A 7,475-nucleotide genomic window follows, 5' to 3' on the forward strand; every position below is an offset into this window, starting at 1 on the left:
TTCACTGCATGGTGTTTGTGAAAGCACTGCCTTCACAGTATAATGAGGCAATACAAACAATTTGGCTGGGAGGACCATTCATGGGACGCATGATGAAATCTTGATAAGGGAAATGAACACAATGCTTTGACTACACATACTACCTTGTCCATGTGTCTTTTGGCTCATTTGTAATGCCAGAGGGAAATTATGTGAGAATGCATAGCGTTATTTCCCTCACTAGAGACTGGACATGTTTGAATGCCCATACTAGCGTACTACATACTTAAACAGCATACTATGTACTCATCGCTGCATACTATTTAGCAAGTACCATTTAGTAAAAAGTATGCAGTATACATCGTCTGCAACACAGTAGCGGCTCCTGACTGGCTGAGTAGGTGGGGTAGGGCCGAGTGCGGGTGGATTTTTCTAAATTCAACAGATATGCATTGCATTAACCAGAAACATGATAGGTAATTTACCATTTGATGAATTTCTCTAAACTCTGAATAGAATAGTGGAGTTATAGGCAGAAATTAATTCATTTCTCTAAATTCTGAATAAAATAGAGTGGAGTTACAAGCAGACTATCACATTAGACCAATGCCTTATTCACACCCCTTTACTTTTTCCTAATATTGTTGTGTTACAGCCTGAATTAAAAATCTATTACATTTAGATTTTGTGTCACTGATCTACACACAATACCCCATATTGTCAAAGTTGACTTTTTTTGTAGAACATTTTAGAAATTAAAAATAAATATAAAGCTGGAATGTCTTGAGTCAATAAGTATTCAACCCTTTTGTTATGACTAGCCTAAATGTGTGCTTAACAAAAAGCATAATACGTTGCACGGACTCATTCTGTGTTCAGTAATAGTAGTTCACATGATTTTTGAACAACTACCCTATCTCTGTACCCCACACAAACAATTATCTGTAAGGTCCCATAATCGAGTAGGGAATTTCAAGCACAGATTCAACCACAAAGACCAGGGAGGTTTTATCAATGCCTTGTCAAGAAGGGCACCAGTTGGTAGATGTGTAAAATAAAAAAAAGCAGATGCTGAATATCCCTTTGAGCATGGTGAAGTTATTAATTAGGCTTCGGGTGGTGTATCAATACACCCAGTCACTACTAATATACAGTTGTCCTTTCTAACTCAGTTGCCGGAGAGGAAGGAAACTGCTCAGGGATTTCACCATAAGGCCAATGGTGATTTTTAAAACAGTTAGAGTTGATTGGTTAATGGTTGTAATATAAGAAAACTGAGGATGGATCAACAACATTGTAGTTACTATACAAAACAAGCCTAAATGACAGTGTGAAAAGAAGGAAGCCTGTACAGAATAAAAATATTCCAAAACATGCATCCTGTTTGCAACAAGGCACTTAAGTAATACTGCAAAACATGTGGCAAAGTAAACCTTTTTTTCCTTAATACAAAGCGTTATGTTTGGGGCAAATCCAATACAACACATCACTGAGTACCACTGTTCATATTTTGAAGCATGGTGGTGGCTGCATCATGTTATTGGCATGAAAAAGTATATATTTGCTATATGCTATACAAAACCTGAAATGTTTTACAATAGTCCTGTTTGGCCTCATGAAGGGGAAAAAAGTATATGTTTGCTATATGAAAAAGCTCCTTGAAACACTTCCTCATCAGCAATGGCTAGTGAGTTTTTTTTAGGATAAAAGTGAACAGAATACAGCTACAGGCACTGACAAAATCCTAAAGGAAAACTTGGTTCAGTCTGCTTTCCACCAGACACTGGGAGATTAATTCACCTTTCAGCAGGACAATAACATAAAACACAAGACCAAATCTACACTGGAGTTGCATACCAAGACAACACTAAAATCAATTCAAATCAAATTTTATTTGTCACATACACATGGTTAGCAGATGTTAATGCGAGTGTAGCGAAATGCTTGTGCTTCTAGTTCCGACAATGCAGTAATAACAAGTAATCTAACTAACAATTCCAAAACTACTGTCTTGTACACAGTGTAAGGGGATAAAGAATATGTACATAAGGATATATGAATGAGTGATGGTACAGAGCAGCATAGGCAAGATACAGTAGATGGTATCGAGTACAGTATGTACAAATGAGATGAGTATGTAAACAAAGTGGCATAGTTTAAAGTGGCTAGTGATACATGTATTACATAAGGATACAGTCGATGATATAGAGTACAGTATATATGTATGCATATGAGATGAATAATGTAGGGTAAGTAACATTATATAAGGTAGCATTGTTTAAAGTGGCTAGTGATATATTTACATCATTTCCCATCAATTCCCATTATTAAAGTGGCTGGAGTTGAGTCAGTGTCAGTGTGTTGGCAGCAGCCACTCAGTGTTAGTGGTGGCTGTTTAACAGTCTGATGGCCTTGAGATAGAAGCTGTTTTTCAGTCTCTCGGTCCCAGCTTTGATGCACCTGTACTGACCTCGCCTTCTGGATGATAGCGGGGTGAACAGGCAGTGGCTCGGGTGGTTGATGTCCTTGATGATCTTTATGGCCTTCCTGTGACATCGGGTGGTGTAGATGTCCTGGAGGGCAGGTAGTTTGCCCCCGGTGATGCGTTGTGCAGACCTCACTACCCTCTGGAGAGCCTTACGGTTGAGGGCGGTGCAGTTGCCATACCAGGCGGTGATACAGCCCGCCAGGATGCTCTCGATTGTGCATCTGTAGAAGTTTGTGAGTGCTTTTGGTGACAAGCCGAATTTCTTCAGCCTCCTGAGGTTGAAGAGGCGCTGCTGCGCCTTCTTCACGATGCTGTCTGTGTGAGTGGACCAATTCAGTTTGTCTGTGATGTGTATGCCGAGGAACTTAAAACTTGCTACCCTCTCCACTACTGTTCCATCGATGTGGATAGGGGGGTGTTCCCTCTGCTGTTTCCTGAAGTCCACAATCATCTCCTTAGTTTTGTTGACGTTGAGTGTGAGGTTATTTTCCTGACACCACACTCCGAGGGCCCTCACCTCCTCCCTGTAGGCCGTCTCGTCGTTGTTGGTAATCAAGCCTACCACTGTTGTGTCGTCCGCAAACTTGATGATTGAGTTGGAGGCGTGCGTGGCCACGCAGTCGTGGGTGAACAGGGAGTACAGGAGAGGGCTCAGAACGCACCCTTGTGGGGCCCCAGTGTTGAGGATCAGCGGGGAGGAGATGTTGTTGCCTACCCTCACCACCTGGGGGCGGCCCGTCAGGAAGTCCAGTACCCAGTTGCACAGGGCGGGGTCGAGACCCAGGGTCTCGAGCTTGATGACGAGCTTGGAGGGTACTATGGTGTTGAATGCCGAGCTGTAGTCGATGAACAGCATTCTCACATAGGTATTCCTCTTGTCCAGATGGGTTAGGGCAGTGTGCAGTGTGGTTGAGATTGCATCGTCTGTGGACCTATTTGGGCGGTAAGCAAATTGGAGTGGGTCTAGGGTGTCAGGTAGGGTGGAGGTGATATGGTCCTTGACTAGTCTCTCAAAGCACTTCATGATGACGGATGTGAGTGCTACGGGGCGGTAGTCGTTTAGCTCAGTTACCTTAGCTTTCTTGGGAACAGGAACAATGGTGGCCCTCTTGAAGCATGTGGGAACAGCAGACTGGTATAGGGATTGATTGAATATGTCCGTAAACACACCGGCCAGCTGGTCTGCGCATGCTCTGAGGGCGCGGCTGGGGATGCCGTCTGAGCCTGCAGCCTTGCGAGGGTTAACACGTTTAAATGTCTTACTCACCTCAGCTGCAGTGAAGGAGAGGCCGCATGTTTTCGTTGCAGGCCGTGTCAGTGGCACTGTATTGTCCTCATTGAATGTTCCTGAGTGGCTGTCTAGCAATGATCAACAATCAATCTTGAATGATTTTTGAAGAACAATGGGTAAATATTGTCCAATCTAGGTGTGTAAAGCTCTTAGACACTTATCCAAAAAGACTCACAGCTGCAATTGCCATCAATGGTGTTTCTACAAAATATTGCCTCAGGGGTGTGAATACTTATGTAAATTAGATATTGCTGCATTTCATTTTTAATAAACTTACAAATATTTCTTAAAACATGTTTTTAACTTTGTCATTATGGGGTTTTGTGTGTAGATGGGTAAGATTTGTTTTTTTTTATTCAGGCTGTAACACAACAAAATGTGTAATAAATCAAGGTATGAATGCTTTCTGAAGGCACTGTATACCGTAGGCTATAAAGCCCATCTATCCTATTTAAAAAGGACTGAATACAGAAACAGATCATTTGATTCCATTTCAACATATTTATCAGTGAAACCAAAGCGCTGTAACATTTAAACATTTTATCAAATAGCCTACACACACCAAAACTTTTCAAATGTTCAAATCAAAAGGCTATTTCACAGAAAAAACTTTGACAGTTGGTGCATCGCAAATTCAGAACCGCTGGAGAGCAACATAATAAATGAATGACTGCTAAGGATTGATCCAGAAATTAAATTGGCCAGACTACAAAACTAAAACAATCCATATGTTCAAATCAAAAGGCCTAAGAGAATAAGAAACACTTTTCAATGAGAAAACAGAAATCCACATTGTGTAAAAAAAATATTTGAAAAAAGACTTATGACCTATGATGCAATACTCGTGATCATTTTAAGGAGAACAAAAACTACTTAGCATAAATTTGAACACCACTGCAGAAGCTTCGCTTTCCGGCATCTGCACAATAGGACTGCGCGAGGAGGTCCAGACGGAACTGGCATGTCAAGATGACAACCTCTCCTTGGACGCATTCATCGTGATGGCCATCCGTTTAGATAACCTTCTTCGGGAGCGTCAGTACCCTCATTGCTTTTCTCCCTCCCTCAGTGACCACTCTGTATCAGAGCCTGGGCACATGGAGGTAGGGGTCACACGCCTCCCCACAGCTGAACGACGTAGATGGAAACAGCTGGGGCTCTGTCCCTATTTTGGTCAAGGAGAATACCAGCTTCAGCTGTGTCCAGTGCGTCCAAACTCGGGATCCACAAGAGCAGAGAGACAGTCACGTGCTCTTCTACCCCTTGGGGCAGGTGTGAGTATCCCATCTTCATAATTTTCTGCCAGATCCCTTTTTAGTGTCGATGTCACACCCCGGTCTTAGTATTCTGTGTTTTCTTTATTATTTTAGTTAGGCCAGGGTGTGACATGGGTTTATTATGTGGTGTGTTTTGTCTTGGGGTTTTTCGTAGATTTTGGGATTGTGGCTTAGTGGGGTTTTCTAGCATAGTCTATGGCTGTCTGGAGTGGTTCTCAATCAGAGGCAGGTGTTTATCGTTGTCTCTGATTGGGAACCATATTTAGGCAGCCATATTCTTTGAGTGTTTCGTGGGTGATTGTTCCTGTCTCTGTGTTTGTTTGCACCAGATAGGCTGTATAGTTTTTCACGTTACGTTTGTTGTTTTTGTACTGTTCGTGTTTCTTCTTTATTAAACATGTTTCAGAATAACCACGCTGAACTTTGGTCCGACTCTCCTTCACCGCAAGAAAACCCTAACAGTCGATCACACTAGCTGGCTGTCCCTCAGGTACTGTTTCTACAGTACTAGTGGATTCCGGTGCCGCAGGGAACATTATTGACCATACACTTGCCTCTTCTCTTAATATAACATCATACCCACTCTCCGCTCCGTTTCCTGTCCAAGCCATTGATAATTGACCACTAGGATCCGGAACCATCACAGACACACGTCACCACACCACTCACCGTGGAGTCCATTCATCAGGAGAATATTCCCTTCCTCATCACTAGTGCACCAGCTGAAAAGATCATCCTCTGCCTCCCATGGCTCCAACGCCATAAGCCCACCATCTCATGGTCGAGGATGAAAATCACCGACTGGTCACCCGAATGCCGGAGGACCTGCTTTCCCGTTCCATCTCAAATCCCCTGTGGTCTGGGATGTAGATGTGGACATTCGCCAGGCTCTGAAGAGGGAACCCGCATTCACTACCTGTCCTCCTGAGCGCATCTACATTCCCACGGGGTTAAGGAACGGCATTTTACCTGGGTACACACAGCTGTCATTGCTGGGATAACCCATACTATTCAATCACCGAGAAGTATTGGTGGCCCACCTTCGCGCAGGATGTTATTTGTTACATCAAATGCTGTTCTGTGTGTGCTCAAACTAAATCCCCACGGAAGCTCCTTCCCCTTCCCGTGCATCAAAGTCCCTGGTCTCATCTGTCCATTGCTAACAAAGTCAATCTCCCCTCGTCTGACGGTTTCACCACCATTCTGGTGGTTGTGGACAGCACTACAGCCTTCCGGAGGACATCGTCTCCGACTGTGGGCCCCAATTCACATCACGGGTATGGAGAGCATTTATGGAGAAACTGGGGGTCACTGTCAGCCTCACTTCCTCAGCCTCAGTCCAATGGGCAGGTGGAGAGAATGAACCAGGAGCTGGGGTAGTTGGCCCGATTCCTTCCTTGGGCAGAATACACCCAGAATTCATCACGTCACTCCTCCACCTGGCTTACTCCCTTCCAGTGTGTCCTGGGTTATCAGCGGGCCGGAACCATTCACCCCTGCCGTGGAAGAATGGTTCCGGCGCGCAGAGGAGGTTTGGAGTTAAGCTCATGTGAGGCCCCAGCGTGCCATCCATCTACCAGGAAACTCCCACTCCGCCTGCCTGCAAGAAGCTGAGCCCCTGCTTTGTGGGGCCATTCAAGGTTCTCCGGGGGGTCAACGAGGTGACGTATAGGCTACAGTTTCCCAGGAACTACCGCATTTCACCTTCTTTTCATGTCTCCTTTCTCAGGCCGGTGTCTCCTGGTCCCCTGGCTGATGCTGTTCCCCACGACACCTCTCCTCCCCCCCTGGACATCAAGGGAAGTCCCGCCTATGCCGTCAGATGGACTACCAACGTCCAGTACCTGGTGGACTAGGAGGGGTACTGCCCAGAGGAGCTGTGTTCCGTTGGAGGACATTTTGGATCCCAACATCATCCGTGATTTCCATCTTCGCCCGAACCGCTCCTCATCCTCGGAGCCATCCCTCTGGCCGGCTTTGTCCTGCGGCTGGAGCCGCGTGTCAGGGGGTGAGGGGGGAGGGGTACTCTCAGGTCTACTCCCGCTCCTTCCCTCCGGCATTCGAAGTCACCGGTTTACTAACCACGAGCCCTGGAAACCATCTTTGTGTGCACCTGGCACCCATCATTACGCATAACTGTGTCTCATCATGAGACACACCTGGACCCTATCACTTCACTGATTACCTCCCCTATCTGTCACTTCCTTAGTTCCATTTCCCAGGCAGTATTGACTGTTTCATGTCTATACGCTACTCATGTTTCTTGTATTGTTCTATGTTCCGTTTATTATCAAACTCACCACCTGCACTTGCTTTCCGACTCCCAGCGTATACGTTACAAGCTCAGTAATGATGGCAAAACAGCTGACCTCCATAAGGGTGGTTGTGCCCTTACGAAAAAGTTTGCAGTTAGAGTACAGTACAGCAAAAACTGCATCCA

The 7,475-nt window shown here is 45.0% G+C and overlaps 1 pseudogene; it reads left to right on the plus strand.

Moving 5' to 3' along the window:
- LOC139377875 (general transcription factor II-I repeat domain-containing protein 2A-like) overlaps positions 1-6,891 on the plus strand; it is a 28,708-nt pseudogene extending 21,817 nt beyond the window's left edge.
- The last annotated feature ends 584 nt before the right edge of the window (positions 6,892-7,475 follow it).

This window comes from Oncorhynchus clarkii, chromosome 2 (assembly GCF_045791955.1).
Source record: "Oncorhynchus clarkii lewisi isolate Uvic-CL-2024 chromosome 2, UVic_Ocla_1.0, whole genome shotgun sequence".
Classification (NCBI taxonomy): domain Eukaryota; kingdom Metazoa; phylum Chordata; class Actinopteri; order Salmoniformes; family Salmonidae; genus Oncorhynchus; species Oncorhynchus clarkii.